Source organism: Scyliorhinus torazame, chromosome 10, assembly GCF_047496885.1.
Source record: "Scyliorhinus torazame isolate Kashiwa2021f chromosome 10, sScyTor2.1, whole genome shotgun sequence".
In the NCBI taxonomy this organism is placed as follows: Eukaryota; Metazoa; Chordata; class Chondrichthyes; order Carcharhiniformes; family Scyliorhinidae; genus Scyliorhinus; species Scyliorhinus torazame.
In genome coordinates, this window is record NC_092716.1 from 167,782,502 (window position 1) to 167,802,269 (window position 19,768).

Consider the following 19,768-nt stretch of genomic DNA (forward strand, 5'->3'; position numbering starts at 1 on the left):
GTATAAGAACTGCTGTTAGATGTATTGACTTTGGCATGCTGGTGTAACTCTCAAGAGATACAGTGGTTTTAGCCCCGGCCGAGAAATAAACATGTTAAAGTAACAAGGTGTTCGACTGATCATTTCATCCGGACTGGCTGCAAGAGAATCCTCAGGGATAGACTTCGAACAGAACTAGAAACTCAAGACTGGGCATCCATGAGGTGCTGTGGCCATCAGCAACAGCAGAATTGTATTCAACCACAATCTGCAACCTCATGGCACTTTACCATCACCACCAAGCCAGGGGATTAACCCTGGTTCAATGAAGAGTGCAAGAGAGCATGCCAGGAGCAACACCAGGCATATTGAAAAATGAGGTGTCAACCTGGTGAAGCTACAACACAGGATTACTTGTATGCCAAACAGCAGAAGCAGCAAGTAATAGACAGAGCTAAACGATCCACAACCAACGCATCAGATCTAAGCTCAGCAGTCCTGCCACATCCAGCCATGAATGGTGGTGGACCATTAAACAACTCACTGGAGGAGGAGGCTCCACAAATATCCCCATCCTCAATAATGTGTAAAAGACAAGGCTGAGACATTCGCAACAATCTTCAGCCAGAGGTGCCAAGTGGATGATCCATCTTGGTCTCCTCCAGAATTCCCCAGCATTTAGCATCACAGATATCAGTCTTCAGCCAATACGATTCACTCCACGTGATGTCAAGAAACGGCTGAAGTCACTGGATACTGCAAAGGCTATGGGTCCTGATAATATTTTGGCAGTAGTACAGAAGACTTGTGCTCCAGAACTTGCCGCACTCCTCGCTAAGCTGCTCCAGTACAGCTACAACACTGGCAACTAACCGGCAATGTGGAAAATTGCCCAGGTATGTCCTGTGCACAAGAAACAGAACAAATCCAACCCAGCCAATTACTGCCCTATTAGTCTACTCTCCATCATCTGCAAAGTGATGGAAGGAGTCATCAACAGTGCTATCAGGCATCGCTTCGCGGCCTTTTGGCCAAGATCAAGTGTAGTACCTGTTCTTATCAGTAGTATCTGCTCTGCCTTTTGGCTCAGATCTGGTATGTCTCTCTTGTGGGGACCATGAATTGGATTCAATTTGAATTTGAATTGGTTTTTGGAGCAGGCAAGGAGCTGGATTAGGGGTTCGCCCCTGTCCGCACTCTGAGTCCTGGCTTTGTAACTCAGAAAAAGTAATAATTTAAAAAAAAACAGTGCTATCAAGCGGCACTTATTCAGCAATAACCTGCTCACAGACACTCAGTTTGGGTTCTGCCAGGGTCACTCAGCTCCTGACCTCATTCCAGCGTTGGTTCAAACATGGACAAAACTGCTGAGTGCAAGAGGTAGCATTTGACCGATTACAGCATCAAGGATCCCAAATTAAACTTGAGTCAATGGGAATCAGGGGGAAAACTCTCCACTGGTTGTAGTCATACCTGATGGCACCTCACTCCGGTGTGATCTTCAAGCCCCACCAATGGCAACCCCCCCCCGTGGTAAGATTCCCAGCGAGGCGGCTGGCAAATAATGCGAAACACCATTAACAACACTATTAACAACACCATTAACATCAGCGGGGTCGGATTATCCCACCAGTGGCCAATGGTAAGCCGCCTCTGCCACTGGAAAATACACTGCAGGGTACGGAAAATCCCATCCATTATTTCAGTGCTGTTCGTAGAACCTTGATTTTTACAAAGTAATTGTTGTGCTTCCCTATATTATAACCATGATGTGGAGATGCCGGCGTTGGACTGGGGTGAGCACAGTACGAAGTCTTACAACACCAGGTTAAAGTCCAACAGGTTTGTTTCGATGTCACTAGCTTTCGGAGCGCTGCTCCTTCCTCAGGTGAATGAAGAGGTCTGTTCCAGAAACACATATATAGACAAATTCAAAGATGCCAAACAATGCTTGGAATGCGAGCATTAGCAGGTGATTAAATCTTTACAGATCCAGAGATGGGGGAACCCCAGGTTAAAGAGGTGTGAATTGTACCAAGCCAGGACAGTTGGTAGGATTTCGCAGGCCAGATGGTGGGGGATGAATGTAATGCGACATGAATCCCAGGTCCCGGTTGAGGCCGCACTCATGTGTGCGGAACTTGGCTATAAGTTTCTGCTCGGCGATTCTGCGTTGTCGTGGGTCCTGAAGGCCGCCTTGGAGAACGCTTACCCGGAGATCAGAGGCTGAATGCCCTTGACTGCTGAAGTCAAGTTTGTTTGCATTGTTTGCAGCATTGTTTGCAGCAAACTACCCAGTCTTCAGAACAGTGACCACGACACCACACAACCCTGTCATGGCAATCTCTGCAAGACGTGCCAGATCATCGACATGGATACCACTATTACACGTGAGAACACCACCCACCAGGTACGCGGTACATACTCGTGCGACTCGGCCAACGTTGTCTACCTCATACGCTGCAGGAAAGGATGTCCCGAAGCGTGGTACATTGGCGAGACCATGCAGACGCTGCGACAACGAATGAACGGACATCGCGCAACAATCACCAGGCAGGAATGTTCCCTTCCAGTCGGGGAACACTTCAGCAGTCAAGGGCATTCAGCCTCTGATCTCCGGGTAAGCGTTCTCCAAGGCGGCCTTCAGGACCCGCGACAACGCAGAATCGCCGAGCAGAAACTTATAGCCAAGTTCCGCACACATGAGTGCGGCCTCAACCAGGACCTGGGATTCATGTCGCATTACATTCATCCCCCACCATCTGACCTGCGAAATCCTACCAACTGTCCTGGCTTGGTACAATTCACACCTCTTTAACCTGGGGTTCCCCCATCTCTGGCTCTGTAAAGATTTAATCACCTGCTAATGCTCGCATTCCAAGCATTGTTTGGCATCTTTGAATTTGTCTATATATGTGTTTCTGGAACAGACCTCTTCATTCACCTGAGGAAGGAGCAGCGTTCCGAAAGCTAGTGACATCGAAACAAACCTGTTGGACTTTAACCTGGTGTTGTAAGACTTCGTACTATATTATAACAGTGAGGATACCTCAAAAGTACTTTACGAACTCTAAGGAGTTTTGGGACAGCCTAAGGTGTGAAAGGTGTTATATAAATGCAAGTTCTTCTTCTTCAATTCCTATGGATGTGAATGCCAAGCCAGTGAGAGCCACCGTGCCCAAAGCAACCACACCACAGATGTTCATAACTGTTTCCTCATGAGCAAAATCTGTTTTAATGGCAACAAATTGTCTGCATTTGGCACAATGATAAATAACACTCTGCTCTACCAAGGGAATCTTGGAAGCTCCATAATGCATGTTTACAAAATGTTATTTCTCTGTGAGTCCAGATACGTTAATGCACTTCCTTGCCATGGTTGGATGTGGCAAATATAACAGGGCAAGTCTCTATTGGTTAATAACAATATAGTGGGCTCGGAGTGCACCAGAACAAAATATACACTGTAATAACAGCTAAGAACCTTTGCTATGTACCCCACCCTGTAACCATACCACAACTTTCTCAATTATATGCATCAATTTTACAACATCATACAACATAAAATTATATAGCAACAGTGTGATTCATAATTAAAGAATTATAATACAGCTTGTCAATAATTATGTAAAAAACAGAAGCTAGTGGTAAACAAGCTCAAAGAAGCAGTGACTTAAATCAGAACTTTTACCCATATCCTGTTTCCTTCATTTGCCACAAACTCTTGATTGTTTACATTTTAACATTTAAAACAAAAAAAATCATTAACATGAGGGCCTTTTAAATCCAACTTCCCCTCTCCCACTAAGAAGCGGAGACTCACATGAAGGGGTGCAATGCACCATGTGTGAACTAAGTAATGAGCACTGTCAACTCATCTCTCATGGGTTGTGGCATAGCTGATTCCATCCTGCTCAGGAACATTAATGCTAATTGTCTGCTTCTCGCCCTGCGATATCAATGATGATAACCAGGTCATTGCTTAATTTTCTGAACCCTTTTAATTATCGATGATATTTATCTTTTGCTTGGAGTGAGCATCCACAGATGGAATGCCATATAGTGGAATCATAAAATCCCTACAGTGCAGAAGGAGGCCATTTGGCCCAACAGATCTGCATCGACCCTCCAAAAGAGCACCATATCGCGGCACAAGCCTCCACCTTATACCTGTAATCCAGTAACTCCACCTAACCTTTTAGACACTAAAGGACAATTTAGCATGGCCAATCCACCTAACCTGCACATCTTTGAACTGTGGGAGGAAACCGGGCCACCCGGAGGAAACCCGCGTAGACATTGGGAAGGACGTACAACTCCACACAGACAGTCACCCAAGGCTGGAATTGAACCTGCGTCACTGACGCTGTGAGGCAGCAGTGCTAAACACTGTACCACTGTGCCCACGTGCTGCCATGTTGGGAATCTTGATCTCTCAGCTGAAACTTCCTCAGCTGGAGTTTACATTGAGCGTCAGCAATGTGACGGACATCATATTAAGAGATCCCTTCATGGATTCTCCATCATATCTTGAACAGGTTGTTCTGATTTATGGACATCGACGTTGCTACTTTTTAGAGCAACCTGTACGCAGTCTTTATATCTCTTTCTGTACCCTTGCAGCTCATCTATCAATACCTACCTCACTCAGCTAGACCAGTCAGAACATATGTTTTTTTTGTCTATCTTCAGATATTAACTTGTCATCTAGTCAATCTTGTCAGATAGTTTTCATGTGACCCAGGAGAACCATCAAGAAATGACTAAGAAGACTGTCTTTACTCAGGAAACAATGAGAATGCAAACATGCTGTCTCATAGATTAGAGGAGGTGCATCTCATAGATGCATTTAAGGGGAAGCTAGATAAGTACATGGCTAGGATTTTATAGCCATGCCACGGTGTGTTCCCCCTCACCCCCTCCACCCCTACCCCCCCCCGGCAGTTGTGGCGGGCCATTTAAATTGCCATTTACTTCAGCGGGATCGTAATATTTAATTGGAGTGAATGGTAGTGGGGAATGGGTTGGGGAACGGTGTTGTAAAATCCTGGCCAATGAGGGAGGAAAAAATGGGAAGTTATGTGATAATGCTCGATGGAGTGGGATGGACGAACTTGTGTGGAGCAAGAAGAACACCAGCATAGACAGGTTAGGTTGAATGGACTAGTCCTATGCTGTAAATTCTAAGTAATTAGATAGGAAATGTGTGCTGGAGTAAGATAAATATATGTTGGAAAATGGTCAGAATAAGAAAAAGCAGAGAAGACATGAAAAATTATGACATCACTTATTCAGCATGAACATTCAAGCTGCTGGGAACAGCCAATGGTAAACTCCTAGGTTTAACCAATGGTCTTCAGCCTCTCGGGTTCAGTAATACCTGATAATACCACATTCACCCCCTGTTAAAAAAGAGTCTGGCGGGGGTGGTGGCCAGTGGTTACAATTGCATTTAACATGGTATGATCAGATATGGAGGTACCATGATACCTCCTTACAGAGTTGTCGAGAATATTTACAAGCGTGGAAGATATATACATTCAGTGTTCATTACAGTTACAGTGAAGCAATCAGTCAGTCGGGTGGCCTGGCCGTCCTCCTGGATCGTCTGGGCTTCGGTGGTGATTCTGGTGGGGGTCTGGGCATCTGCGACTCCGGGAGCGTGGCTTCGGCCTCCATGGCAGCTTCGTCACCCCTAGACGGCGCTGGTGGGGCAAACAGTTGACACGAGAGGGGGGCGCCTGTAAGTGGCGCGGTGGGTGGGAGGGCCTAGGCAGGAGCGGCGGGAGGACTGACCCTCCTGTGAGGTGCTGTGGAGGGGGGGGGGGGGGGTAATGGTTCGGGTGCGCATGGGGTTACGGCGGGCGCCAGGTCCAGAAGGGAGACTGTATCTTGCCGGCCGTCAGGGAATGCCACGTAGGCGTACTGGGGGTTAGCGTACAGCAGGTGGACCCTCTCGACCAACGGGCCCGACTTGTGCACCAGCACGTGCTTCCGAAGCAGGATAGGTCCGGGTGTTGCTAGCCAGGTTGGGAGCGAGGTCCCAGAGGACGACTTCCTGGGGAAGACAAGGAGATGTTCATGAGGTGTCTGGTTGGTAGTTGTACAGAGCAGAGACCGGATGGTGTGGAGGGCCTCCGGGAGGGCTTCTTGCCAGCGGGAGACTGGGAGATTCCTGGATCGTAGGGCCAGTAGAACGGACTTCCAGACGGTTCCGTTCTCCCTCTCTAGCTGCCCATTTCCCCGGGGGTGTTAACTGGTCGTCCTGCTTGAGGCAATGCCCCTGTTGAGCAGGAATTGATGCAGTTCGTCGCTCATAAAGGAGGACCCCCTATCACTGTGAATGTATGCGGGGAAACCAAACAGTGTAAAGATACCCTGGAGGGCCTTGATGACGGTGTTTGCGGTCATGTCTGGGCAGAGGATGGCGAATGGGAACCGGGAGTACTCGTCAATCACGTTCAGGAAATATGTGTTGCGGTCGGTGGAGGGGAGGGGGCCTTTGAAGTCCATGCTGAGGCGTTCAAAGGGACGGGAAGCCTTTATCAGCTGCGCCCCCTCTGGCCGGTAGAAGTGCGGTTTGTACTCTGCGCAGATTTGGCAGTCCCTGGTGACTGTCCTGACCTCCTCGATGGAGTAGGGCAGGTTGCGGGTCTTAATGAAGTGGAAAAAACGAGTGACCCCCGGGTGGCAGAGGTCCTCGTGGAGGGCTCGGAGGCGGTCCCCTTGTGCAGTGGCACATGTGCTGCGGGACAGGGCATCGGGAGGCTCGTTTAGCTTCCCAGGACGGTACAAGATCTCGTAGTTGTAGGTGGAGAGTTCTATCCTCCACCGCAAGATCTTGTCGTTTTTTATCTTGCCCCGCTGTGCATTATCGAAAATGAATGCCACCGACCGTTGGTCAGTGAAGAGAGTAAATCTCCTGCCGGCCAGGTAATGCCTCCAATGTCGCACAGCTTCTACTATGGGTTGTGCCTCTTTTTCGACTGAGGAATGGCGAATTTCGGAAGCATGGAGGGTACGGTAGAAGAAGGCTACGGGTCTGCCTGCTTGGTTGAGGGTGGCCGCCAGAGCTACGACGGACGCATCGCTATCAACCTGGAAGGGGAGGGACTCGTCGATGGCGCGCATCGTGGCCTTTGCAATGTCTGCTTTGATGCGGCTGAAGGCCTGGCGGGCCTCCGTCGACAGGAGGAAGGTTGTGGACTGGATTAGGGGTCGGGCTTTGTCTGCGTAGTTAGGGACCCACTGGGCGTAATAACTGAAAAACCTGAGGCAGCGCTTCAGGACCTTGGGACAGTGAGGGAGGGGAAACTCCATGAGGGCGTGCATGCGTTCAGGGTCGGGGCCTATAACTCCATTTCGCACTACGTAGCCGAGGGTGGCTAGGCGGTCGGTGCTAAATACGCATTTATCCTTATTTTACATTAAATTAAGGATTTTCGCGGTCTGGAGAAATTTTCGGCGGTTGGTGTCGTGGTCCTGCTGGTCCTGGCCGCAGATGGTGACGTTATCAAGATACGGGAACGTTGCACGTAAGCCGTACCAGTCAACCATTCCGTCCATCTCGCGTTGGAAGACCGAGACCCCATTAGTGACACCAAAGGGAACCCTGAAAAATTGATAGAGCCACCCATCTGCTTCGAATGCAGTGTATTTGCGGTCACTAGTACGGAGGGGTAGCTGATGGTGGTGGACTGGAGATCCACCATGGAGAAGACCTTGTATTGCGCGATCCTGTTTACTAGGTCGGATATGCGGGGGAGAGGGTACGCGTCCAGCTGCGCAAACCTGTTGATGGTCTGACTGTAGTCAATGACCATCCTATGTTTCTCCCCGGTCTTTATCACCACTACTTGAGCTCTCCAGAGACTGTTGCTAGCTTCAATGACCCCTTCCCTCAGCAGCCTTTGGACCTCTGACCTGATGAAGGTCCGGTCCTGGGCACTGTACCGTCTGCTCCTGGTGGCGACGGGTTTGCAATCCGGGGTGAGGTTCGCAAACAGGGAAGGCAGGTCGACCTTAACGGTCGCGAGGCCGCAGACAGTAAGGGGAGGTATAGGGCCGCCGAATTTGAAGGTCAGGCTCTGCAAGTTACATTGGAAGTCCAACCCCAGGAGTGTAGCCGCACAGACGTGCGGCATGACATAAAGGCGGAACTTGTTGAATTTACTGCCTTGGACAGTGAGGTTTGCTAGGCAGAACCCCTTTATCTCCACATGTGTGACCCGGAGGCCAGGGAGATTCTTTGGTTTACAGGGTGGGTAACAAGTGAACAGTGCCTTACCGTGTCGGGGTGTATAAAGCTTTCCGTGCTCCCAGAGTCGATCAGGCAGGACGTCTCATTGCTGTTGCGAGTGTCCGAGGTCGATTTTGGTCCAGAGTCACCGAGGCCAGATGAAGTAGTTGCGGGTTTTGATCGGGCAGCGTGTAGTCAGCCGTGCTGGGGGCCTGGGGCCCCATCCAAGATGGCGTCTGCCATGGGTTGCACATGGTGGTCGGGGATGGACAAAATGGCAGCGGGAATGGACAAAATGGCAGCGCCCATCCGTCCAGCGTGGTTTCCGAGGGGCAAGATGGCCACGCCCGTGGGTTGCACGTGGCCCTAGGATAGGGGGGTGGCAGTGAGTGCTGGCCGCATGGGGCCCGAGGGGAGGGTTGCCGCGCCGGTCCGGAGTCGCTGGAGACCGCGGCCGCGGCTCGTGCCTGGCAGACCCCCACTAAATGACCCTTCTTGCCGCACCCTTTGCAGGTGGAGGTGCGGGCCGGGCAGCGCTGGCGGGGGTGCTTCGCCTGCCCACAGAAGAAACAGCGGGGCCCAACGGAGTTAGCGGGCCATCTTACAGCGCAGGCCTGCGGGGACACTGGGAAGGTTTGTGGGGCTGCCGCTGCGGGATGCCACGCAGCCCAGGGGGCAGCCGCACGGTCGGGCACATAGGACTGCGCGTTTCTGGAGGCAACATCCATGGACCCTGCTAGGGCCCGTGCCTCTCTAAGTCCCAGGGTGTCTTTCTCTAAGAGTCTTTGGCGGATCTCTGAGGAGCTCATTCCTGCTACAAAGGCATCCCAGATTAAAAGTTCCGTGTGCTCGCTCCCCGAAACTTGCGGGCAGCCACAGTTTCTGCCCAGCACCAGTAGCGCACGGTAGAACTCCTCCAACGATTCCCCGGGGCTTTGCCGCCTAGTTTCAAGCAGGTGACGTGCGTAGACCTGGTTTACAGGGCGGATATAATGTCCTTTTAACAGTTCGATCGCATCATCGAAGTCCTCTGCCTCCTCGATGAGGGTGTAGATCCCAGGGCTTACCCTTGAGTGCAGGAGATGCAGTTTCTGTTCTCCTGAGGGGGTGCCTCCGGCCATCTCGAGGTAGCCTTTAAAGCACGCCAGCCAGTGCTTAACTATCGCCGCCGAGTTCTCCGCGAGGGGGCTGAGTTGTAGACACTCCGGCTTGATTCGGAGATCCATCCTTTCAGCTTAAGTGTAGTCTATTAAATTGATGCACGATCAATTCCGATTAAAGACGAGATAGTAACATAACTGAAGGCTTTAATAGACTTGAACTGTTCCCCAGCAGCTTCGGTACAGAATGAGGGCTGCTGGGACGGCACCGGTTCTTATACCCCGCCTGTCAGGGCGGAGCTACATACCAAACAGCCAATGGTAAACTCCTAGGTTTAACCAATCTTCTTCAGCCTCTCGAGTACTGCAATACCTGATAATACCACAACACGCACACTGTCTAATACCTTCACACTCAATCCATTCATGAGTTTCAGACCAAAGCCAATTATGAGAATTTGAGGGGCAGATACAAATTGAAAACATTTGTTCATCTATTATTTATTTATAACTTTAAAAGTCTATTATTCATTAGAAAGACTGCACAACAAGATATTAAAAAAGGAAACAAAGATAGCTCGAACCACGTGGTATGGTAATAGCCCAGCTGCAATGCTCTACTGCTGCCCTAAATCAGATGGAGTTGTTTGCGAATTGGGAGGACTCCATTGCTTGTGTTGAAGCCTGCATCACACACCTGGGGCGTCATTCTCCGCCGGCGGGAGTCTCCGTTTTGCCGGCGCCCGGGGGTTTCCCGACGGCGTGGGGCTGCCCCACAATGGGAAACCCCATTGACCAGCCGGTGTTACGGAGACTCCCGCCGGCCGGTCGGGGCAGAAATGTGGCGGGGCGGGTAGGAGAATTTCGGCCCAGGTAACTTAAAAGTTTTCCACAGTGACTCAGTGGGTAAGTAAACTGTCTGATGCGGCTCTGAGGCTCATAATCCCTCCTCTATGCTTGGTTAGCACTGCAGGTGGCCACAGTGACTCCCCCAAGCTAGGAAGGGGAAAAAAGAATTAACCAAGGGTTCTGCTTCTAATTGTGATATGAACATTAAATGGTAGGAATTCCCCCAGTCACCACAGGCAGCAGCACTTTAAAAGTGTTTGCTTTATTAGAATAGGCTGATAAATTCATTCAATAAAACTGGAAGAAAATTTCCCACAAACATATTTATGTTGTCATTCCACATGATGACTGGAACATTTATTACTCTGGCTGGAAAGCCAAATTGAGCTCAGCTGTGATAAGTATCAATACTCCCCAAAGAAGTCATAGGGTGCAATTTAACGGAAATGAAACAGAGTCCTCCGGTGAACACGTTTAGCTAGGCGATTTCCGGCACTGACAGCGCTGAGAACGACCCCGCTATTAAATGGGACTCTGCTTTGTTTCTGGGCCTTGGTGAGGAATGCCCCACCAAGACTGCACTTAGTCCCATTTCCTGCATGAACAATCTCTGCTTGCCAGTGCAGGAAGAGATTGGGGTGCCATTTAGATCTCTAGACCCCCCAGTCTCCTGACCCACCAATGCTCCAACTCACTAATAAGGGGGTCGATGAGCCCCCTGCACCCTACCTCATAAGGGCAGGATATCCTCGGGCCTGATCCCCAGCACGGGTATGATGTAACCTGGGTACCTTGGCACTGCTAGTCTGACACCATGGCAGTGCCCCTGCCAGTCTGGTGGTGCCACCTGAGCAATACACATGTGGCACTGCCAGGGTGCCCAAGTGGTACTGCCAGGGTGTCAGGTGGGCAGAGCCACGGTGACTGGGTAGCATCAGGGGAGACAAGGTACCACCCTACGCCGAACTTGACTAACCCAGGGGATCACTAGGGAGATCCTCCCAAGTGCTGGTGCACCTAGTCTACGTTTGTGGAAACCAGTGCTAAGCGACGCCCACTCGGGGTCTCCGAGTGAAGGCTGTTAAATCCAGGGCGCTGGATAGAACCGGCGTAGACATATTCAATATGAATCTGAACACATGGCAATAAATAAATCAAATCAAATCAAGTGAGACTAACTGCTCATTTCAATATGCAAATCAGGGTCCCGATCTCAATGGGCGGGATCCAGATCACGACGCCTTGTGAGATCTTGCAAGGTGTGTGAGGCCGGTAAATCCCGCGCCCCGAGTCAGATGCGGCAAGGCCGACAGGTCACGGCCCATAGATTGCATCACAGAGTCCTTCAAGAAACCCATCAACTACAGAAGAAGTCCCACATTATCCACTGTCTCATTTTCTATTTAATCAAGGTGTAAACAGACTCCCAATATGCTATCACTCATTCTGTGCTATGGTCCCAGGCAAGCTGTTACCTCTCCAACTTAATTTATGTGAGAGATATTAGACACTAAGTCAGAGTGGGAGTACAAAGAATGACAGACATAGCACAAGTGTAGATAAAGGAACAGCAAGTGGTGGACAAAGAGGAAGATAGTGCTGATTGCAGGATCAGAAGATGTCTTCCAGATGTAAACTTCCGGGGCCTGAGCCTCATGGAAACCGACTTTTAAGATAAAATGCATTCAGACGATTTAGTGAATGTGAGGACACATGGGAATGATAGACAATAGGCAATAGAACATTACAGCGCAGTACAGGCCCTTCGGCCCTCGATGTTGCGTCGACCTGTGAAACCAATCTAAAGCCCATCTACACTATTCCATTATCATCCATATGTTTATCCAATGACCATTTAACTGCTCTTAATGTTGGCGAGTCCACTACTGTTGTAGGCAGGGCATTCCATGCCCTACTACTCTCTGAGTAAAGAACCTACCTCTGACATCTGTCCTATATCTATCTCCCCTCAATTTAAAGCTATGTCCCCTCGTGCTAGCCATCACCAACCAAGGAAAAAGCCTCTCTCTGTCCACCCTATCCAATCCTCTTATCATCTTGTCTGCTTCTATTAAGTCACCTCTTAACCTTCTTCTCTCTAACGAAAACAGCCTCAAGTCCCTCAGCCTTTCCTCATAAGATCTTCCCTCCATACCAGGCAACATCCTGGTAAATCTCCTCTGCACCCTTTCCAATGCTTCCACATCCTTCTTATAATGCGGCAACCAGAACTGCACGCAATACTCCAAATGCAGCCGCACCAGAGGAGTGTTTCAGGTCTGGAATTCATTGCCTGGAAGTGTGCTGGAGGCAGATTCAATAGAGGCTTTCAATTGGACATTAGATGATGATTTGAACAGGAAAATATGGTGGGTTTTCCATCCTTTCCCACTGGTGGGATCTTCCTGTCCCGCGGAAGGCAATACCCCTGTGGCGGGCTCCAGGCGGTGGGGCAGGCGGGCCATACAGAATGACATAGGCCTTGGCGGGACCAGTAGATCCTGCTGGCAGCCAACCTTGAGCCGCCTCCACCACTCAAAATCATGTTGCCAGGGGGCCATAAAATTCCGGCCAATGAGTAAGGGTTCAGGCAAAGGGCAGGAGAGTGGCACAAAGTCATAATACTCATATGGACAGTTGGTGCAGACATGATGGGCTGAATGGCCTCCTGCGCCACAATACTTCTGAGATTCTGTGATCCATGACTCTGGATTACACAGCTGAAACAATGAACATTGGAGTCCAGACTGAACTTGCAAAATATTGAAGAAATCGATATGCAGGCAAAATAATAGCTGCCACCAGTAGGAGCCATAAAATGTCTTTCTCAATTTAGTCTTCACATGGAGAAGCACATGATGGATCACCTGGTGAAGCCCACTACCTGCCGTTGCAGTAATGGATGGTTTGTTTTTTTGATGTTTCATGGGATGTGAGTGTTGCTGGCATGGCCAGCTTCTATTACCCGTCTGTAATTGCCTTTGCGAAGATGATGTGAGCTGCCTCCTTGAAACGTTGCAGTCCATGTGGTGGAGGTACACACACAGGAAGGGAGTTTCTGTTTTTTGACCCAGGATCTTGACTTACATTACTATTTATCCTGGAGATTGTGGAAACTTCAAGGTGACCCTGTGGTGATACACCACTGTACTTCCCTAGCATTGTACATAGTTATATAACAGTTGTGTGTAACCTGGCCCTGTAATCCTGTGTATGGTACTGTGTATTGTACTGTAGCTCTGTAGAGGTTCGGTCACCTGTATGTAACCTGACCTGGCCACGGAGAGCTCCGCCTTGGCCACTCCCCTGGGAGTTAAGTATAAGACCCAGCTTCTGAGACCGGACCCATTTTGTCTGGGGCCGTCTGTGTCGGGTAAGCTTCCTATGTAGTGTATTAAAGCCTTGGTTAAAGTCTCACATGTCTTTGTGGTTCTTGACGCTTAGTGCATCAATTTAATACACTACATAGGAAGCTTACCCGACACAGACGAAAGATCATTGCTCACAGCACCAGCCCCTGGCGAGCCCAAGTGGTGGTAGTCAAGTCTAGCGAGAAACACCGCATGGTCATTGACTACAGTCAGACCATCAACCGGTACACGCTGCTTGATGCGTATTCCCTCCCCCGCATATCTGACATGGTCAACCGGATTGCACAGTACCGGGTGTTCTCCACCATAGACTTGAAATCCGCCTACCACCAGCTCCCTATCCGCCCGGAGGACCATAACCTCACGGCCTTCGAGGCGGACGGCCGCCTCTACCACTTTCTTAGGGTACCCTTTGGCGTCACCAATGGAGTCTCGGTCTTCCAACGGGAGATGGACCGAATGGTGGACCAGAACAGACTGCGGGCTACCTTCCCGTATCTGGACAACGTCACCATCTGCGGCCACAACCAGCAGGACCCTGACATCAACCTCACTAAATTCCTCCAAACTGCCAAACGCCTCAATCTCACGTACAACGAGGCAAAATGTGTTTTCGGCACCACCTGCCTCGCCATACTCGGCTACGTGGTGGAGAACGGTGTCCTCGGCCCCGATCCCGACCGTCTGCGCCCCCTTCTCGAACTCCCCATTCCCACCTGCCCCAAAGAACTGAGGCGATGCCTCGGGTTCTTTGCCTACTATGCCCAGTGGGTGCCCGAGTACGCTGACAAGGCCTGACCCCTCCTCCGTTCCCCCTCATTCCCCCTCCTGCCCGAGGCCTGCCAGGCCTTCCACCTCCTAAAAACCGCTAGCGCCAAAGTCGCCATGCATGCGGTAGACGAGTCATAACCATTCCAAGTCGAGAGCGATGCCTCCGACTTTGCCCTGGGTGCCACCCTCAACCAGGGGGGCAGGCCCATCGCCTTCTTTTCCCGCACACTCCAAGGCCCCGAGATCCGCCACTCCTCTGTTGAGAAGGAGGCACAGGCCATAGTGGAAGCCGTCCGGCACTGGAGGCACTACCTGGCCGGAAAACCATTTACCCTCGTTACTGACCAACGATCAGTTGCGTTCATGTTCGACAACAAACAACGAGGTAAAATCAAAAATGATAAGATATTACGGTGGAGGATCGAACTCTTCACCTACAATTATACTATCTTATACCGGCCAGGTAAGCTCAATGATCCTCCTGATGCCCTGTCCCGTAGTACTTGTGCCAACGCACAGGATGACCGACTGCGGGCACTACATAATGACCTCTGTCACCCGGGCGTCCGGCGGCTCTACCACTACACCAAGGGCCACAACCTGCCCTTCTCAGTCGAGGAGGTCAAGGCCATGACTAGGGACTGCCAAGTCTGTGCGGAGTGCAAGCCGCAATTCTACAAGCCAGACAAGGCGCACCTAATCAAGGCTACCCGCCCCTTTGAACGTCTCAGCATTGACTTCAAAGGGCCCCTCCCCACCCACAACCGCAACACGTACTTCCTCAATGTCATCGACGAGTACTCGCGGTTCCCCTTCGCCATTCCCAGCCCCGACACGACCTCCGCCACCGTCATCAAAGCGTTGCACGACCTCTTCATGCTGTTCGGTTATCCCAATTACATTCACAGTGACCGGGGCTCCTCCTTCATGAGTGAGGAGATGCGTCGGTACCTGCTCGCCAGGGGCGTTGCCTCGAGCAGGGCGACCAGTTACAACCCCCGGGGGAACGGGCAGGTGGAGAGGGAGAATGCGACAGTTTGGAAGGCCGTGCTGCTAGCCCTCAAGTCCAAAGGCCTACCAGTCTCCCGTTGGCAAGAGGCCCTCCCTGCCGCACTCCACTCCATCCGGTCCCTTTTGTGTACTGCAATGAAAGCTACCCCTCATGAGCGGATGTTTCTCTTCTCCAGGAGATCGGCATCCGTGACATCGCTTCCGTCCTGGCTCCTGTCCCCGGGAGACGTCCTGCTCCGCAAGCACGTGCGGACCTCTAAGGCGGAGCCCCTGGTGGAGAGAGTCCGTCTCCTCCACGCCAACCCACAGTTCGTGTACATAGCGTACCCCGACGGGCGTGAGGAGACCGTCTCCATCAAGGACCTGGCCCCCTCTGGGGCCCCTGCCGCCCCCGCCCCGCAACCTCCACCCCGCTCCCTCTCTGCTCCCGTCGATCCCTCGGCCTGTTACTACTCCGTGCCAGCCGCTGTCATCCTGCAGTTTCGCCTCGAGCCAGCCGAAGCGGTGGGGGACGTCATGCCGCCTCGCGACCCAGCACCACCGACCGCACGGGTACCGCCGGACACTACCTCAGCGCCGCAGCTCCGACGTTCAAAGAGATCGACCAAACCCATCGTTCGTCTCGACCTCTGACGACACGGAACCTCCTGATGGACTCTGTTCGTTACTCCCTGTTTGTTCACTGTGTTTGCTACTCCATATTTTCACCCCGGACTTCCTTCTAAACAAGGGGTGAATGTGGAGATACACCACTGTACTTCCCTAGCATTGTACATAGTTATATAATAGTTGTGTGTAACGTGGCCCTGTAATCCTGTGTATGGTACTGTGTATTGTACTGTAGCTCTGTAGAGGTTCGGTCACCTGTATGTAACCTGACCTGGCCACGGAGAGCTCCGCCTTGGCCACTCCCCCGGGAGTTAAGTATAAGACCCAACTTCTGAGAACGGACCCATTTTGTCTGGGGTTGTCTGTGTCGGGTAAGCTTCCTATGAAGTGTATTAAAGCCTTGGTTAAAGTCTCACATGTCTTTGTGGTTCTTGACGCTTAGTGCATCAGACCCCCAGTCGAGGGTCCCCATAAGAAAGGTCCAAGTGAAATTATAGTCACCAAGGCCTGGGATACCTGATTCGACAGGGTTGTCTCTTCTTGCTTCAAATGATTATTCTTCTGTGGTGCTGTATTACTGTGCAATGGCTGTGGAGCTTTCTGCCTTGACTATCTCTTCCCACTGTGCTGCTCCATTAGACAGTCTCTTGCTGAGCATCTCTGATGATCTTGATCTGGGTCAGTGGCACATCTCGTTGAGAGTTCAAATTGTCATTTAAATTGTCTCAATTAGCAATCCAACTTGACAAAACGAAAACTGATGGTTCTGATGACGTCTGACCTTTCACCTTGCTGCAGACATTTAAAAGCTGCTGCAGCTCACCATTTTTTTTCATTCCCACTGCCAATAGACTCACATCCCATCCAGCTCCTAGCGGAAGCCCTGTCTGCATTATTCCTATTGAATGGATTGTAGAAAAGCTCGCAGTGCAGCCGGACAGGTAGATATTAGGCTATAACTTCCTGGCTCCCCAGTTTTGGATTTGGGGAGTACCCCAGTGATGCGCTGGAGAATCCCTCGGGGAAGTTCCCAATTAAGGGTTTACCAGGCAATTGTCCAGAAGGGTTAGCTGCCTCTGGTGGTCTGGGAACTATCTGACAATGCAATTTAAATCACTAACTTCGGATGGTTCTGACAGTTTTACCCTTCTAGTTGCTTGGAAAGTGTTAGAAGGATAAAAACCACTTCTAACTTCAGAGTAATTATTTTATAGACCTAGACTGAGCCCTGGACAGGACACCCCGACTCCCCCCAAAGGACCCTCCAGAGAACCCCATCCCGACCAGCCCCTGGTTCGATCCTGGCCAAACTGGAGACTGCTCACCTCAACCCCGGCCCAACTTGACACAGGACATCTCCGGTGATTGCAACTTCGAGTAAGTAATGAGCCAATATCAATTAATCATAGGTAACTTTTACAATTAATGTGTAAATCTTTTTTGGTGATGCTTTCTTTATGAAGGGAATTCAATTATGAAAGTTACACAAACAGAATTTTTAGCTCTGTAAAAGGTACAAGTTCACTTTTTGAAGGGATATGGTTGCCATGACAATTGTCTTCAGAGTCAGCTGTAAACACTCCCGTTAACCTATTGCTTGTTTGCAAAATGAGTTCCTGTTTAAACAATATCAAAGTGGAGTATCCAGCTGGGTGGGTACGGCAAGAACACAGTATTCTCTCAGAACGTATAACATGACTCCGCATCTTGCACTTTTATTCCTGACAAGGAGGGTCAAGAACTTCAAGCTTTCATCCATCAATCCTAATATTCCTCCCCTCCCCCGCCCCCCTGCCGCCCCCCTGTGATGTGAGCCTTGAAGCATGAGCCATCAAAGCAAATTTAGGGCATGTGATCTGCCAAATATCATTCTCAGCCAGACTCTGAGATGTGCAGCGGCTGTTGATTGGTGGCTTTCTTCATTTTCCCTCAAACTCTGGGGAGATGCTTTGCATTGACTTTGTACTTTCAAAAGTTCATCACTGAGATTGGGAATGCAATGGTTTGATAGGGAGGGCAAGTTGTGGGAAATGCCGGCTTGAACTCACTCCATAGCATACCACAGTCGCAGGCAACGATGCACCATACCACCCGATGTGGCAACATGCCTCCTGACAAGCGAGTCTTTTTGAAAAGTCAGCATTTGCACAATAGTATTTGCACAGGGCAGTTTCAAGGCCTCATTGAACTTAACTTTTAACCTGTGCGGTGAGCTAACACCTGCCTCTGTTGGCTGTTGCTCAATTCTGTAGCACTTGCCGTCGGGTCTGAAGGTTGGAGTTTCAAGTCCTATTCCAGAGCCTGGGCATAAAAATCAGTGCTGGCACTCGAACTGAGGGAGTGCTGCACTGTAGCAAGTGCTGTCTTTTGGATGAATGTGAAACTGAGCCCCACCTTCCCATTCCAGTTTGTGTAAAAGATCCCAATGGCATTATTTTGAAGAAGAGCAGGGGAGTACTTCCCTGATATCTTGGTCATAGAATCACAGCATGCTTACAGCACAGAAGGAGCCATTCAATCCTTTGTGTCTGTTTTTAAAAATTCATTCTTGGGATGTGGGCGTCGCTGGGTGGGACAGCATTTGTTGCCCATCCCCAATCACCCTTAAACTGAGCCGTTTGCTTGACCATTTCAGTGGGGGACAGTTAAGAGTCAACTGCATCGCTTTTTGGGTCTGGCGTCACATGGGCGGCACAGTAGCACAGTGATTAGCACTGTTGCTTCACAGCTCCAGGGTCCCAGGTTCAATTCCCGGCCTGGGTCACTGTCTGTGTGGAGTCTGCACGTCCTCCCCATGTCTGAGTGGGTTTCCTCCGGGTGCTCCGGTTTCTTCCCACAAGTACTGAAAGACGTGCTGTTAGGTAATTTGGACATTCTGAATTCTCCCTCTGTGTACCCGAACAGGCGCCGGAATGTGGTGACTCGGGGCTTTTCACAGCAATGTCAGTGTTAATGTAAGCTGACATGTGACCGCCTCCCCAGCACCAGCGCTCTGCAAGAGCTATTCAGCTAGTGCCATTCTCCCACTTTTTCCCCGTGACCCTGCAAATTTCTCTTTTTCAGATAGTAATCCAAGGATTGAATGTGTCTCCACCACACTCTCAGGCAGCGCTTCCCCAATCCTAACCACTTCTCATATTGCCATTGCTTTTTTTTGGCCAATTACTTTCAATCTGTGCCCTCTGGCTCAAGATCCTGCCACTAAAAGGAGCAGTTTTTCCTTATCTACCCTGCAGACTCCTCATGATTTTGAGCATCTCTATCAAAACTCCTCTCAACCTTCTCTTCCCCAAGTTAGTGTTGTGCTCAAATTTTGGAAATGGGCCGTGCACGCCAAAGTCTAGGTCATTCCGATTTATGAGGAAGAGCAGAGATCCTAGCACCATGGTCCCTGGGGAATTCCACAATAAACCTTCCTCCAGTCCGAAAAACTGTCCACCACTGCACTTTGTTTTTTTTGTCACTCAGCCAATTTTGTATCCATGTTGTTATTGTCCCTTTTATTCCATGAACTCTAATTTTGCTCGCATGGCTGTTGTCACTCTTTCAAATGCCTTTTGCAAGTTCATATGTACCATCACATCAACATTACCATCATCAACCCTCTCTGTCACCTCATCAGCCTCGTACCAGCCTCCCCGAACAGGCGCCGGAATGTGGCGACTAGGGGCTTTTCACAGTAACTTCATTTGAAGCCTACTTGTGACAATAAGCGGTTTTCATTCATTCATTTAATTTCATTCATCAAAAAACTCAAACAAGTTAGTGAAACATGACTTGTCCTGAACAAATCTATGCTGGTTTTCATTAATCAACCGGTAGTTGCCAAAGTGATGATT

The 19,768-nt window shown here is 50.1% G+C and overlaps 1 long non-coding RNA gene and 1 pseudogene across 1 annotated transcript in view; one reads left to right on the forward strand and one right to left on the reverse strand.

Moving 5' to 3' along the window:
• The window catches only part of LOC140384892 (uncharacterized), a 197,688-nt gene that overhangs the window by 56,230 nt on the left and 121,690 nt on the right, over positions 1-19,768 (reverse strand). The window lies entirely within an intron of this gene.
• Positions 991-1,209, forward strand: LOC140384974 (U2 spliceosomal RNA; annotated as a pseudogene).